Source organism: Somniosus microcephalus, chromosome 4, assembly GCF_052327205.1.
Source record: "Somniosus microcephalus isolate GS21.2 chromosome 4, FLI_Smic_1.0, whole genome shotgun sequence".
NCBI lineage: Eukaryota > Metazoa > Chordata > Chondrichthyes > Squaliformes > Somniosidae > Somniosus > Somniosus microcephalus.
In genome coordinates, this window is record NC_140990.1 from 42,799,505 (window position 1) to 42,815,654 (window position 16,150).

Sequence of the window (16,150 nt, forward strand, 5' to 3'; positions counted from 1 at the left end):
GTCTACACAAATTTACACCAACCAGAATTTCACCGTGGCCACAATAAAAGTTTGGTTTTAATAGGTTAATTAACCTCAATAACTCCAATCCAATCCAGATCAATTTTTTTTTAACTAACCAGTATCACTTGGAAAAGAAAGAAACCATAGCTTCGTTTTCTTCCAGGCACATTGGCAACTGTGACTTCAAGGCTGAAGCTTATCTTTTGTAACACAATTAACAAACTTAAAACAACACACGCTTGTCCATCCTTCAAGACAAGTCTTCAAAGGGTTAAACAGATTTTAGCTCTCTGTACAAAAGAGTGGGTGGAGCTAAAACAAACATGACAAATACTTTCTTTCAAAGTCAGAAAACTTCCCCACTTTTAACACACACTTTCACACAAACTGAGATTCCAGCATTCCTTTTAAGATTCCTTTCACTCAGCATATCCTGGATTTTACTTGTTTGGACAGAAACTGATAGCATCTGTGTCGATAAAACTTAAATTTTTTCCTTATTCCCTTTCTTAAATTACTGGTACTCGGGTACAATTTTGGCACATTTTTGGTCCAAATTCGAGTACGTCTACTCACTCATAACATGTGCGAGCCACTAAAATGATGGCCTTTTCTTCCTTTAATTTTGTTTCTTTAGCCCATCATCCTCTTTGTTTGGCCGGTGGGTCCTTCGGTTGCCAATCGTTTTTAACCATTTTGTCAATTAATCTTTTATTTCTGTTTGCTAAATAGTGAGTCAGAGACCCCACCGGTCCCCACTGGAGTTTTTCACTTCCCATGGTTAATAGTTGTCAATGGTACGTCCCGTACTTTACTCTCGCAGAGTGAGACGGTACTTGTAACCACAGTTGTCAGCGGTACGTCCCGTACTTTACTCTCGCAGAGTGAGACCGTACTTGTAACCCCAGTTGTCAGAGGTACGTCCCTTACTTTACTCTCACAGAGTGAGACGGTACTTGTAACCACAGTTGTCAGAGGTACCTCCCGTACTTTACTCTCGCAGAGTGAGACGGTACTTGTAACCACAGTTGTCAGAGGTACCTCCCGTACTTCACTCTCGCAGTGAGACGGTACTTGTAACCACAGTATCAGCGGTACGTCCCGTACTTTACTCTCGCAGAGTGAGACGGTACTTGTAACCACAGTTGTCAGAGGTACGTCCCTTACTTTACTCTCGCAGAGTGAGACGGTACTTGTAACCACAGTTGTCAGAGGTACCTCCCGTACTTTACTCTCATGGAGTGAGACGGTACTTGTAACCCCAGTTGTCAGCGGTACGTCCCTTACTTTACTCTCACAGAGTGAGACGGTACTTGTAACCACAGTTGTCAGAGGTACGTCCCTTATTTTACTCTCGCAGAGTGAGACGGTACTTGTAACCACGGTGTCAGCGGTTCGTCCCGTACTTTACTCTCGCAGAGTGAGACGGTACTTGTAACCACGGTGTCAGCGGTTCGTCCCGTACTTTACTCTCGCAGAGTGAGACAGTACTTGTAACCACAGTTGTCAGAGGTACCTCCCTTACTTTACTCTCACAGAGTGAGACGGTACTTGTAACCACAGTTGTCAGAGGTACGTCCCTTACTTCACTCTCGCAGAGTGAGACGGTACTTGTAACCACAGTTGTCAGCGGTACCTCCCTTACTTTACACTCACAGAGTGAGACGGTACTTGTAACCACAGTAGTCAGGGGTACGTCCCGTACTTTACTCTCGCAGAGTGAGACGGTACTTGTAACCACAGTTGTCAGCGGTACCTCCCTTACTTTACTCTCGCAGAGTGAGACGGTACTTGTAACCACAGTTGTCAGAGGTACGTCCCTTACTTTACTCTCGCAGAGTGAGACGGTACTTGTAATCACAGTTGTCAGAGGTACGTCCCGTACTTTACTCTCGCAGAGTGAGACGGTACTTGTAACCACAGTTGTCAGAGGTACGTCCCGTACTTTACTCTCGCAGAGTGAGACGGTACTTGTAACCACAGTTGTCAGAGGTACCTCCCTTACTTTACTCTCGCAGAGTGAGACGGTACTTGTAACTGCAGTTGTCAGAGGTACCTCCCTTACTTTATTCTCGCAGACTGAGACGGTACTTGTAACCACAGTTGTCAGAGGTACGTCCCGTACTTTACTCTCGCAGAGTGAGACGGTACTTGTAACCCCAGTTGTCAGAGGTACCTCCCTTACTTTACTCTCGCAGAGTGAGACGGTACTTCTAACCACAGTTGTCAGCGGTACCTCCCTTACTTTACTCTCGCAGAGTGAGACGGTACTTGTAACCACAGTTGTCAGAGGTACGTCCTGTACTTTACTCTCGCAGAGTGAGACGGTACTTGTAACCACAGTTGTCAGAGGTACGTCCTGTACTTTACTCTCGCAGAGTGAGACGGTACTTGAAACCACAGTTGTCAGAGGTACCTCCCTTACTTTTCTCTCGCAGAGTGAGACGGTACTTGTAACCACAGTTGTCAGAGGTACCTCCCTTACTTTTCTCTCGCAGAGTGAGACGGTACTTGTAACCACAGTTGTCAGAGGTACGTCCTGTACTTTACTCTCGCAGAGTGAGACGGTACTTGAAACCACAGTTGTCAGAGGTACCTCCCTTATTTTACTCTCGCAGAGTGAGACGGTACTTGCAACCACAGTTGTCAGAGGTACCTCCCTTACTATACGCTCGCAGAGTGAGACGGTACTTGTAACCCCAGTATCAGCGGTACGTCCCGTACTTTACTCTCGCAGAGTGAGACGGTACTTGTAACCACAGTTGTCAGCGGTACCTCCCTTACTTTACTCTCGCAGAGTGAGACGGTACTTCTAACCACAGTTGTCAGTGGTACCTCCCTTATTTTACTCTCGCAGAGTGAGACGGTACTTGTAACCACAGTTGTCAGAGGTACCTCCCTTATTTTACTCTCGCACAGTGAGACGGTACTTGTAACCACAGTTGTCAGCAGTACGTCCCTTACTGTACTCTCACAGAGTGAGACGGTACTTGTAGCTGCAGTTGTCAGAGGTAACTCTTTTTTTACTGTCGCAGAGTGAGACGGTACTTGTAACCACAGTATCAGCGGTACCTCCCTTACTTTACTCTCGCAGAGTGAGACGGTACTTGTAACCACAGTAGTCAGGGGTACGTCCCGTACTTTACTCTCGCAGAGTGAGACGGTACTTGTAACCCCAGTTGTCAGCGGTACGTCCCATACTTTACTCTCGCAGAGTGAGACGGTACTTGTAACCACAGTCGTCAGAGGTACCTCCCATACTTTACTCTCGCAGAGTGAGACGGTACTTGTAACCACAGTTGTCAGAGGTACCTCCCGTACTTTACTCTCGCAGAGTGAGACGGTACTTGTAACCGCAGTTGTCAGAGGTACCTCTCTTACTTTACTCTCGCAGAGTGAGACGGTACTTGTAACCACAGTTGTCAGAGGTAAGTCCCTTACTTTACTCTCGCAGAGTGAGACGGTACTTGTAACCCCAGTTGTCAGAGGTACCTCCCTTACTTTACTCTCGCAGAGTGAGACGGTACTTGTAACCACAGTTGTCAGAGGTACGTCCCTTACTTTACTCTCGCAGAGTGAGACGGTACTTGTAACCACAGTTGTCAGAGGTACCTCCCTTACTTTACTCTCGCAGAGTGAGACGGTACTTGTAACTACAGTTGTCAGAGGTACGTCCCATACTTTACTCTCGCAGAGTGAGACGGTACTTGTAACTACAGTTGTCAGAGGTACCTCCCGTACTTTACTCTCGCAGAGTGAGACGGTACTTGTAACTACAGTTGTCAGAGGTACCTCCCTTACTTCACTCTCGCAGAGTGAGACGGTACTTGTAACCACAGTTGTCAGAGGTACGTCCCTTACTTTACTCTCGCAGAGTGAGACGGTACTTGTAACTACAGTTGTCAGAGGTACGTCCCATACTTTACTCTCGCAGAGTGAGACGGTACTTGTAACTACAGTTGTCAGAGGTACGTCCCGTACTTTACTCTCGCAGAGTGAGACGGTACTTGTAACCACAGTATCAGCGGTACGTCCCGTACTTTACTCTCGCAGAGTGAGACGGTACTTGTAACCCCAGTTGTCAGCGGTACGTCCCGTACTTTACTCTCGCAGAGACGGTACTTGTAACCACAGTTGTCAGTGGTACGTCCCTTACTTTACTCTCACAGAGTGAGACGGTACTTGTAACCACAGTTGTCAGAGGTACCCCCCTTATTTTACTCTCGCAGAGTGAGACGGTACTTGTAACCACAGTTGTCAGCGGTACGTCCCATACTTTACTCTCGCAGAGTGAGACGGTACTTGTAACCACAGTTGTCAGAGGTACCTCCCTTACTTTACTCTCGCAGAGTGAGACGGTACTTGTAACCACAGTTGTCAGAGGTACGTCCCTTACTTTACTCTCGCAGAGTGAGACGGTACTTGTAACCACAGTTGTCAGAGGTACCTCCCTTGCTTTACTCTCGCAGAGTGAGACGGTACTTGTAACCACAGTTGTCAGAGGTACGTCCCTTACTTTACTCTCGCAGAGTGAGACGGTACTTGTAACCACAGTTGTCAGAGGTACCTCCCTTGCTTTACTCTCGCAGAGTGAGACGGTACTTGTAACCACAGTTGTCAGAGGTACGTCCCTTACTTTACTCTCGCAGAGTGAGACGGGACTTGTAACTACAGTTGTCAGAGGTACGTCCCATACTTTACTCTCGCAGAGTGAGACGGTACTTGTAACTACAGTTGTCAGAGGTACCTCCCGTACTTTACTCTCGCAGAGTGAGACGGTACTTGTAACTACCGTTGTCAGAGGTACCTCCCTTACTTCACTCTCGCAGAGTGAGACGGTACTTGTAACCACAGTTGTCAGTGGTACGTCCCTTACTTTACTCTCACAGAGTGAGACGGTACTTGTAACCACAGTTGTCAGAGGTACGTCCCTTACTTTACTCTCGCAGAGTGAGACGGGACTTGTAACTACAGTTGTCAGAGGTACCTCCCTTACTTTACTCTCGCAGAGTGAGACGGTACTTCTAACCACAGTTGTCAGTGGTACCTCCCTTATTTTACTCTCGCAGAGTGAGACGGTACTTGTAACCACAGTTGTCAGAGGTACCTCCCTTATTTTACTCTCGCACAGTGAGACGGTACTTGTAACCACAGTTGTCAGCAGTACGTCCCTTACTGTACTCTCACAGAGTGAGACGGTACTTGTAGCTGCAGTTGTCAGAGGTAACTCTTTTTTTACTGTCGCAGAGTGAGACGGTACTTGTAACCACAGTATCAGCGGTACCTCCCTTACTTTACTCTCGCAGAGTGAGACGGTACTTGTAACCACAGTAGTCAGGGGTACGTCCCGTACTTTACTCTCGCAGAGTGAGACGGTACTTGTAACCCCAGTTGTCAGCGGTACGTCCCATACTTTACTCTCGCAGAGTGAGACGGTACTTGTAACCACAGTCGTCAGAGGTACCTCCCATACTTTACTCTCGCAGAGTGAGACGGTACTTGTAACCACAGTTGTCAGAGGTACCTCCCGTACTTTACTCTCGCAGAGTGAGACGGTACTTGTAACCGCAGTTGTCAGAGGTACCTCTCTTACTTTACTCTCGCAGAGTGAGACGGTACTTGTAACCACAGTTGTCAGAGGTAAGTCCCTTACTTTACTCTCGCAGAGTGAGACGGTACTTGTAACCCCAGTTGTCAGAGGTACCTCCCTTACTTTACTCTCGCAGAGTGAGACGGTACTTGTAACCACAGTTGTCAGAGGTACGTCCCTTACTTTACTCTCGCAGAGTGAGACGGTACTTGTAACCACAGTTGTCAGAGGTACCTCCCTTACTTTACTCTCGCAGAGTGAGACGGTACTTGTAACTACAGTTGTCAGAGGTACGTCCCATACTTTACTCTCGCAGAGTGAGACGGTACTTGTAACTACAGTTGTCAGAGGTACCTCCCGTACTTTACTCTCGCAGAGTGAGACGGTACTTGTAACTACAGTTGTCAGAGGTACCTCCCTTACTTCACTCTCGCAGAGTGAGACGGTACTTGTAACCACAGTTGTCAGAGGTACGTCCCTTACTTTACTCTCGCAGAGTGAGACGGTACTTGTAACTACAGTTGTCAGAGGTACGTCCCATACTTTACTCTCGCAGAGTGAGACGGTACTTGTAACTACAGTTGTCAGAGGTACGTCCCGTACTTTACTCTCGCAGAGTGAGACGGTACTTGTAACCACAGTATCAGCGGTACGTCCCGTACTTTACTCTCGCAGAGTGAGACGGTACTTGTAACCCCAGTTGTCAGCGGTACGTCCCGTACTTTACTCTCGCAGAGACGGTACTTGTAACCACAGTTGTCAGTGGTACGTCCCTTACTTTACTCTCACAGAGTGAGACGGTACTTGTAACCACAGTTGTCAGAGGTACCCCCCTTATTTTACTCTCGCAGAGTGAGACGGTACTTGTAACCACAGTTGTCAGCGGTACGTCCCATACTTTACTCTCGCAGAGTGAGACGGTACTTGTAACCACAGTTGTCAGAGGTACCTCCCTTACTTTACTCTCGCAGAGTGAGACGGTACTTGTAACCACAGTTGTCAGAGGTACGTCCCTTACTTTACTCTCGCAGAGTGAGACGGTACTTGTAACCACAGTTGTCAGAGGTACCTCCCTTGCTTTACTCTCGCAGAGTGAGACGGTACTTGTAACCACAGTTGTCAGAGGTACGTCCCTTACTTTACTCTCGCAGAGTGAGACGGTACTTGTAACCACAGTTGTCAGAGGTACCTCCCTTGCTTTACTCTCGCAGAGTGAGACGGTACTTGTAACCACAGTTGTCAGAGGTACGTCCCTTACTTTACTCTCGCAGAGTGAGACGGGACTTGTAACTACAGTTGTCAGAGGTACGTCCCATACTTTACTCTCGCAGAGTGAGACGGTACTTGTAACTACAGTTGTCAGAGGTACCTCCCGTACTTTACTCTCGCAGAGTGAGACGGTACTTGTAACTACCGTTGTCAGAGGTACCTCCCTTACTTCACTCTCGCAGAGTGAGACGGTACTTGTAACCACAGTTGTCAGTGGTACGTCCCTTACTTTACTCTCACAGAGTGAGACGGTACTTGTAACCACAGTTGTCAGAGGTACGTCCCTTACTTTACTCTCGCAGAGTGAGACGGGACTTGTAACTACAGTTGTCAGAGGTACGTCCCATACTTTACTCTCGCAGAGTGAGACGGTACTTGTAACTACAGTTGTCAGAGGTACCTCCCGTACTTTACTCTCGCAGAGTGAGACGGTACTTGTAACTACCGTTGTCAGAGGTACCTCCCTTACTTTACTCTCACAGAGTGAGACGGTACTTGTAACCACAGTTGTCAGAGGTACCTCCCTTACTTTACTCTCGCGGAGTGAGACGGTACTTGTAACCACAGTTGTCAGAGGTACCTCCCTTACTTTACTCTCGCAGTGAGACGGTACTTGTAACCCCAGTTGTCAGAGGTACCTCCCTTACTTTACTCTCGCGGAGTGAGACGGTACTTGTAACCACAGTTGTCAGAGGTACGTCCCTTACTTTACTCTCGCAGAGTGAGACGGTACTTGTAACCCCAGTTGTCAGAGGTACCTCCCTTACTTTACTCTCGCGGAGTGAGACGGTACTTGTAACCACAGTTGTCAGAGGTACCTCCCTTTACTTTACTCTCGCAGAGTGAGACGGTACTTGTAACCGCAGTTGTCAGAGGTACGTCCCTTGCTTTACTCTCACAGAGTGAGACCATACTTGGAACAATTTTGTTCGGGTAATTTGTTGTCAGAGGTATGTTTAAACTTTCTGCACTATTTGCAACTTGAGTTGTCAGAGGTATGCTGTAGACTTTTACTCCAAAGTTAACGCACTACTTGCAACTCATACCACGCCTATTCTTCCCCGTGTTTCACCCTAAACCCAAGACCGCTTGACTTATCGATTCAAACCTTTTAGTTCTTTGATTCCAAAGGGGGCGGTGGACACGAGACGGTTTTGCCTCGCCCTAACTGTACGTGGTATTTAAAAGTACTCACATTTTTGGCTCAGCTTCACTCGCCCGTGCCTCGCGTCCGTGTGAAAAACCTATTCATGACGCCAATTGCTTTGGAGTATTTTAAACCAACACTCGACACAAGGTTTTAGATCGATAGTCAAGTTGTCTTTATTGCACCGGTGGGGAAACAGTCTGCTCTGTCTTAGCCAGACCTTTCCAAATTGGTACAGCAGACACTACATTTTTATACATTACAACACATGTCCAGCTCATTCAAAATTCATTCCTGCCACCTGATTGGACCTTGGCCCACATGCATCTTCACTGATTGGTTGCCTATGCCGCGTTACATTAAAGTACCGCCTTTATTATCGGCCGTTATCCCCCAAGCTGTTGTTGCACCTCTGACCTCTGTTTATGCCAAATGGGTCTAACCAACATTGTATTCCTGACTCATTGCCCTCCTTTCCTGCCTCTCTCGGCCTCTTTACTTCCAACTCATTGTTTTACTTTCCTGCCAGAACAGAACTTACATCCTCTCGGCCTCTTATGGTTCCACATTATACAGTTTGCAGTCATCAGTCATTCTAACACTACTGCTTAGGTTATCTCAACTGCCAGTTCAGCAATTTAGAAAAAATTTACTATGCAAAGACCTATTAGATTATTGTCTTTATTACACCATTCAGTGAAACTGCCAGCGATGTCAGTTTAGTTCTTTCCCCACTGCAGCAGGAATGCCGTATGAGGAGAGATTGGGTCGATTGGGCTTGTACTCGCTGGAGTTTAGAAGAATGAGAGGGGATCTCATTGAAACTTATAAAATTCTAACAAGACTAGACAGACTAGATGCAGGAAGGATGTTCCCGATGGCGGAGGAGTCCAGAACGAGGAGTCACAGTCTAAGGATAAGGGGTAAGCCATTTAGGACAGAGATGAGGAGGAATTTCTTCACCCAGAGAGTGGTGAACCTGTGGAATTCTCTACCACTGAAGGCAGTTGAGGCCAATTCATTAAATATATTCAAGAAGCAGTTAGATATACTTCTTAAGGCTAAAGGGATCAAGGGATATGGGGAGAAAGCAGGGACAGGGTACTGGATTGGGATGATCAGCCATGATCTCATTAAATGGCGGAACAGGCTCGAGGGGCCGAATGGCCTACTCCTGCTCCTATCTTCTATGTTTCTAATTGGTGGAAAGTTTAGAGGGGATTTGAGGGGAAATTTCTTCAGGGCTGTGGGGGTCTGGAACTCACTGCCTGAAAGGGTGGTAGAGGCAGGAACCCTAACCACATTTAAAAAGTACTTGGGATGTTCTAACCTGCAGGGCTACAGACCAAGAGCTGGGAAGTGGGATTAGGCTGGATAGCTCTTTGGTGGCCGGTGCGGACAGGATGGGCCGAAATGGCCGCCTTCTGTGCTGTAACTTTCTATGATTCTATGAAAATGAAGTTTGCAGGCGTGATGCCCTATTCACACATCGAAGGTGAGAGAGATGCTGTGGGGCACACGCTAAGTCTAGTAGCTGAAAGTGATTAACAGACTGGGTTTTGTGTTTAGTGACCCCGGGCATGTTACCGATACCTTCCCTGGATACCAAGGCTAGGGGAGGCACTCTGGAATGTATGGGGAGCTGTGACTTGTCCATGAGAGTAACCAAAGGTATGAGAACTGAAATAATCTAGAGTTAGAGAGGAGAAAAGGCCCAAAAATGGAGCAGTAACAGGACATCAATTAGTCTCTTGGGGAAATCAAATACTCGACACATTGTGTATTTCAAGCAAAGCTGAATAAGGTTGGTGAGCAACAAGCACAATTAGCTGTGTGGCAATATGATGTTGTGGCAATAATGGAAACGTGGCTTAAAAACGGTGAGGATTGGTCACTTAGTATAAGGGTACAAGGTGTTCAGAAAAGATAGGGAAGGAGGAAAGGGCAGTGGGGTGGCAGTGCTGATTAAGGAAGACATTGTAGTGTTGGAAAGGGAGGATGTTCTTGAGGGGACAAGGACAGAATCCATTTGGTTAGAGTCGAGGAGCAAAAAGGGTATGATCACACTATTGGGGGTATTCTACAGGCCTCCAAATAGTGAGAGGGAGGTAGAGGAGCAAATCTGCAGGGAAATCGCAGAGATATGCAAGAGCTATAGAGTGGTGATATTGGGGGACTTTAATTACCCAAATATCGATTGGGATAATGCTAGGGTAAAGGGAAAGGAGGGGGAGGAATTTCTGAAATGTGTTCAGGAGAATTTCCTTGACCAATATGTTCTTGGCCCAACTAGGAAGGAGGCATTACTGGATCTGGTGCTGGGGAATGAGGTGGGTCAGGTCGACCAAGTGTCTGTGGGAGAACACTTGGGTACGAGTGATCATCGTATCACAAGATTTAGATTAGCAATGGAGAGGAGCAAGGAACAATCTAAAGTGGAACTTCTAAACTGGAATAGGGCTAACTTCAATGGGATGCGAAAGGATCTAGCCAAGGTAAAATGGAACAAAAGACTGACAGGAAAAACTGTAATGGTACAATGGGTGATCTTTAAGGAGGAGATGTTCCAAGTACAGGCTAGGTACATTCCAACAAGAGGGAAGGGTAAGGGAACCAAAGCAAGGGCTCCTTGGATGACAAGGGAGATAGAGAAGATGATGAAACAAAGAAAGAGGGTGTATGATGCATGTCAGGTGAATTCTTCAAGGGAGAACCAGACCAAATACAATAAGTTGAGAGGGGATGTGAAGATGAAAATAAGATTGGCAAGGAGAGAATATGAGAGTAGAATGGCGGTTAACATAAAAGGGAACCCAAAAATCTTCTACCAGCATGTAAACAGTAAGCAGGTAGTAAGAGGTGGGGTGGGGCCTAATTGAGACAAAGAAGGTGAGATATGCTTAGAGGCGCAGGGCAAGGCTAGAATACTCAATGAGTACTTTATATCGGTGTTTACTAAGGGGGTGGATGCTGACAAAATATCGGTAGAAGTGGAAAAGATAGAAGCAATGGAATGGGTGAAAACTGATGGACAGAGTGTACTAGAAAGGCTGGGTATGCTCAGAGTGGATAAGTTGCCTCGTCCAGATGGCTTGCATCCCAGGTTGCTAAGGGAATTGAGGGAGGAGATAGCGGAAGGGCTTGCCATAATTTTCCAATCTTCCCTAGATGCAGGGGAGGTGCCTGGTGATTGGAAAGTGGCAAATGTGACACCATTGTTCAAGAAAGGGTGTAAGGACAATCCCAGTAACTACAGGCCGGTCAGTTTATCAGTGGTGGGTAAAGTTTTAGAAACAATAATCAAGGAAAATATTAACGGGCATTTGGAGAGATTTAAGCTAATTAAGGCGAGCCAACATGGATCTGTAAAAGGCAGATTGTGTTTGACTAATCTAATTGAATTTTTTGATGAAGTAACAGAGCGGACTGATGGAAGGGAATGCAATGGATGTTGTCTACATGGATTTTCGGAAGGCGTTTGACAAAGTAACACATAGAAGGCTGGTTAAAAAAATTGAGGCTCATGGAATAGGTGGGTCAGTGACAGCTTGGATAAGGAATTGGCTTAAGGACAGAAAACAGCGAGTTGTGGTAAATGGCTGTTTTTCAGACTGGAGAATGGTAGACAGTGGTGTTCCCCAAGGGTCAGTGCTGGGGCCACTGCTTTTTTTGATATATATATAAATGACCTGGATATTGGAATACAGAGTAGAATTTCTAAATTTGCCGATGACACCAAACTTGGGGGTGTGGCAAACAGTGATGATGACATCAATTGACTGCAACAGGACATAGGAAGGCTAGCAGAATGGGCAGACAAGTGGCAGATGGAATTTAATACAGAGAAGTATGAGGTGATGCATTTTGGCAGAAGGAACAGGGAGAGGCAATATACACTTAATGGCACAGTTTTAAAGAGTGTGCAGGGACAGAGGGACCTGGGAGTTAATGTGCATAGGTCCCTGAAGGTGGCAGGACATATTGAGAGAGTGGTTAGCAAAGCATATGGGATCTTGGGCTTCATAAATAGAGGTATTGAGTACAAAAGTAGAGAAGTTATGCTGAACCTTTATACAGCGCTGGTTAGGCCACAACTGGAGTATTGCGTCCAGTTCTGGTCACCACACTTTAGGAAGGATGTGAAGGCCCTTGAGAGGGTGCAGAGGAGATTTACCAGAATGGTTCCGGGGATGGGGGATCTTAGCTACAAGGACAGGTTGGAGAAGATGCATTTGTTTACATTAGAGCAAAGGAGGTTGAGGGGTGATTTGATAGAGGTGTACAAGATTATGACGGGTTTGCATAGGCTAGACGGGGAAAGGCTGTTCCCACTAGTTGATGGTACAAGGACTAGGGGACACAGATTTAAGGTTTTGGGCAAGAGATACGGGGGGGGGGGATGTGAGGAAAAACTATTTTACGCAGCGAGTGGTGAGGACCTGAAATTCGCTGCCGATGGACGTGGTGGAAGCGGAGACACTCAATGTTTTCAAGGAGAGACTGGATAGGCACTTGAGGGAAATAAACTTGCAGGGCTACGGGGATAGAGCGGGGGAATGGGACTGACTGGATTGCTCTGCAGACTCGATGGGCCGAATGGCCTCCTTCTGTGCCGTTATGACTCTATGACAGATATCCAGAATATTAATAACTCCAATAACTGGGCTGGAGTTTAAGATCAGCAGAAACAAACCCCAACAGTCAGAATGAACATGGTTCAGTCCTGGATGTCATTAACAGCAGCAACAACAGCAAAATCCAACCCCTGCAGTCACTTGTGAACTCGCTGGTGTTTCAGCAGGTGGGATGACTGAGTGAATCCCCTCCCACACTCAGAGCAGGTGAACGGCCTCTCCCCAGTGTGAACTCGCTGGTGTGTCAGCAGGTGGGATGAATTAGTGAATCCCTTCCCACACTCGGAGCAGGTGAACGGCCTCTCCTCAGTGTGAGTGCGTTGGTGTTGCATCAGATCCTTTTTGCTTTTAAAGCTCTTTTCACAGTCAGAACATTTAAATGGTCTCTTACCAGTGTGAACAAGTTGATGTGCAGTGAGGTGGGATGACTGAGTGAATCCCTTCCCACACACGGAGCAGGTGAACGGTCTCTCCCCAGTGTGAACTCGCTGGTGTGTCAGCAGGTGGGATGAATTAGCGAATCCCTTGCCACACACGGAGCAGGTGAACGGCCTCTCCCCAATGTGAGTGCGTTGGTGTTTCAGCAGATCCTTTGTTGTTTTGAAGCTCTTCTCACAGTCAGAACATTTAAATGGTCTCTTATTAGAGTGAACAAGTTGGTGTGCAGCGAGGTTGGATGACTGAGTGAATCCCTTCCCACACAGGGAGCAGGTGAACGGCCTCTCCCCAGCGTGAATATGCCGGTGTGTCAGAAGGTGGGCTGACTGAGTGAATCCCTTTCCACACAGGGAGCAGGTGAACAGCCTCTCCCCGGTGTGACTGCGTCGATGAATTTCCAGCTTGGATGGGTAATTGAATCCTTTCCCACAGTCCCCACATTTCCATGGTTTCTCCGTTGTGTGGGTGTCCTTGTGTCTCTCCAGGTTGGACGATCAGTTGAAGCCTCGTCCACACACAGGACACATGTACAGTTTCTCCCCGCTGTGAACGGTGCGATGTTTTTTCAGGCTGTGTAACTGGTTAAAGCTCTTTCCACAGTCAGTGCACTGGAACACTCTCACTCGGGTGTGTGTGTCTCGGTGCTTTTCCAGTCACACTGATGTTTGAAATCTTTCGTCACAGACAGAACAGACAAACGTTTCTCCTTCCACATTCAAAGGCCAATGATATTCAGGTCCCGATGAATGAAGTGACTCTGTCAGATCTTGACGTGATGTTTGGTTTGAGTTTCCCATCTGTAAATCCTCCCCTTCTAATACCCTGTAAAAGGAGTGCAGTGGGGAAAGGGTTAAACGGACACTGCTGGCAGTTTCAATGAATGGTGTAATAAAGACAATAATCTCAGTAGTAAGCTTTTTCTAAGTTGATAACATAGCCAGACGTGGAACAATAAGAGGCCGAGAGGATGTAAGTTCTGTTCTGGCAGGAAAGTAAAACAATGAGTTGGAAGTAAAAGAGGCCTAGAGAGGCAGGAAAGGAGGACAATGAACCAGAAGTACGAGACCCATTTGGCATAAACAAAGGTCAGAGGTCAGAGGTGCAACAACAGCTTGAGGGATAACAGCTGATAATAAAGGCGGTAGTTTAATGTAACGCAGCACAGGCAACCAATCAGTGAAGATGCATGCGGGCCAAGGTCCAATCAGGTGGCAGGAATGAACTTTGACATGTGTATTGTAATGTATAAAAATGTAGTGTTTGCTGTACCAATTTGGAAAGGTCTTGACTATCGATCTAAAACCTTGTGTCGAGTGTTGGTTTAAAATACTCCACAACTTAAGTTTACAAAATCAGCACTGTAAGTACAGGATAGAAATTCAGAACAGACAATTCTAGTTTCTATGGAACATTCTTTCCTCTCTTGTTCCCCCAACGCTGTAAATCCCAATCCCACACACTCTCCCTCCTCCCTGTGCTGAAATCCAAACACATCGCACCATCTCCAACATTTTTTCCTCTGCTCCCAGTTTTCCTCCTCCCCTGAAGGTGCTGACTCTGGCTGGGTTCAGTTCTACACTCACTGGTTCCCCTCCCTCTCCTCCCCTGAAGGTACTGACTCTGGCTGGGTTCAGTTCTACACTCACTGGTTCCCCTCCCTCTCCTCCACTGAAGGTGCTGACTCTGGCTGGGTTCCTTTTCACACTCACTGGTTCCCCTCCTTCTCCTCCCCTGAAGGTGCTGACTCTGGCTGGGTTCAGTTCTACACTCACTGGTTCCCCTCCCTCTCCTCCCCTTAAGGTACTGACTCTGGCTGAGTTCAGTTCTACACTCACTGGTTCCCCTCCCTCTCCTCCACTGAAGGTGCTGACTCTGGCTGGGTTCCTTTTTACACTCACTGGTTCCCCTCTCTCTCTTCCCCTGAAGGTACTGACTCTGGCTGGGTTCAGTTCTACACTCACTGGTTCCCCTCCTTCTCCTCCCCTGAAGGTGCTGACTCTGGCTGGGTTCAGTTCTACACTCACTGGTTCTCCTCCCCTGAAGGTGCTGACTCTGGCTGGGTTCAGTTCTACACTCACTGGTTCCCCTCCCTCTCCTCCCCTGAAGGTACTGACTCTGGCTGGGTTCCGTTCTGCACTCATCAGTTGCTGTCCAATGTGTGCCATGTGTGCCCCATCTACGTATAAACTCCCTGGGAGTTAAACTGAATGCGCAGTCCCTCTGGGGACCGGACCCCCGGCCCGAATCAAAGATTTCAGAGCAGGAGAGATTGATAAAACTATTTGAAAGACGGTGTGGTGGTGAAATGTTGGGCGGGTGCTCAGCATCTCACACATTGTGTAAGATTAACATTCCACATGTCTGAACCTTTCATTCCGTCCCTGATTTGGGCATCTCTTGAGCTGGCACTTCTTGTCCCATTATACCGAGTTGGTGCAACAGGAGAGCCAGGGATCAGGGGGATATTGGACAGGAAGCACACAGCACGGATATTACACAGCAGGTGGGATATGAGAGAATGTTACAGTGAGGGCTTCGGACACTTTATTAAACACACCCACAGCAGAAGCACATTAATCTGATGGGAGATCACTGACACACGAGCAGCCAGTGGTGTGGAGCCCCCTGAGAGTCTGGTCTCTTTACAGCCAGTATTTACAGGAGCTGGGACACAGAAAGAGTCTCATTAAAATCAATGATATATTTCTTCACACAAACAAAGCCCCCATAATATTGAGTAATTTCTCCTCCATTTACAGATGCTCCCTGACCAGTCACCATTTTCCTCCATTTACAGACGCTCCCTGACCAGTTTCCATTTTTCCTCCATTTACAGATGCTCCCTGACCAGTCCCCATTTCTCCTCCATTTCCAGACGCTCCCTGACCAGTCTCCATTTCTCCTCCATTTCCAGACGTTCCCTGACCAGTCACCATTTTCCTCCATTTACAGACGCTCCCTGACCAGTCTGCATTTCTCCTCCATTTACAGACGCTCCCTGACCAGTCTCCATTTCTCCTCCATTTACAGACGGTCCCTGACTCCCTGGGGATTTCCCAGCACTTCCTG

General features: G+C 47.2%; 1 pseudogene; it reads right to left on the reverse strand.

The window, feature by feature from the left end:
• LOC147118734 (uncharacterized) overlaps positions 1–16,150 on the reverse strand; it is an 87,499-nt pseudogene that overhangs the window by 21,170 nt on the left and 50,179 nt on the right.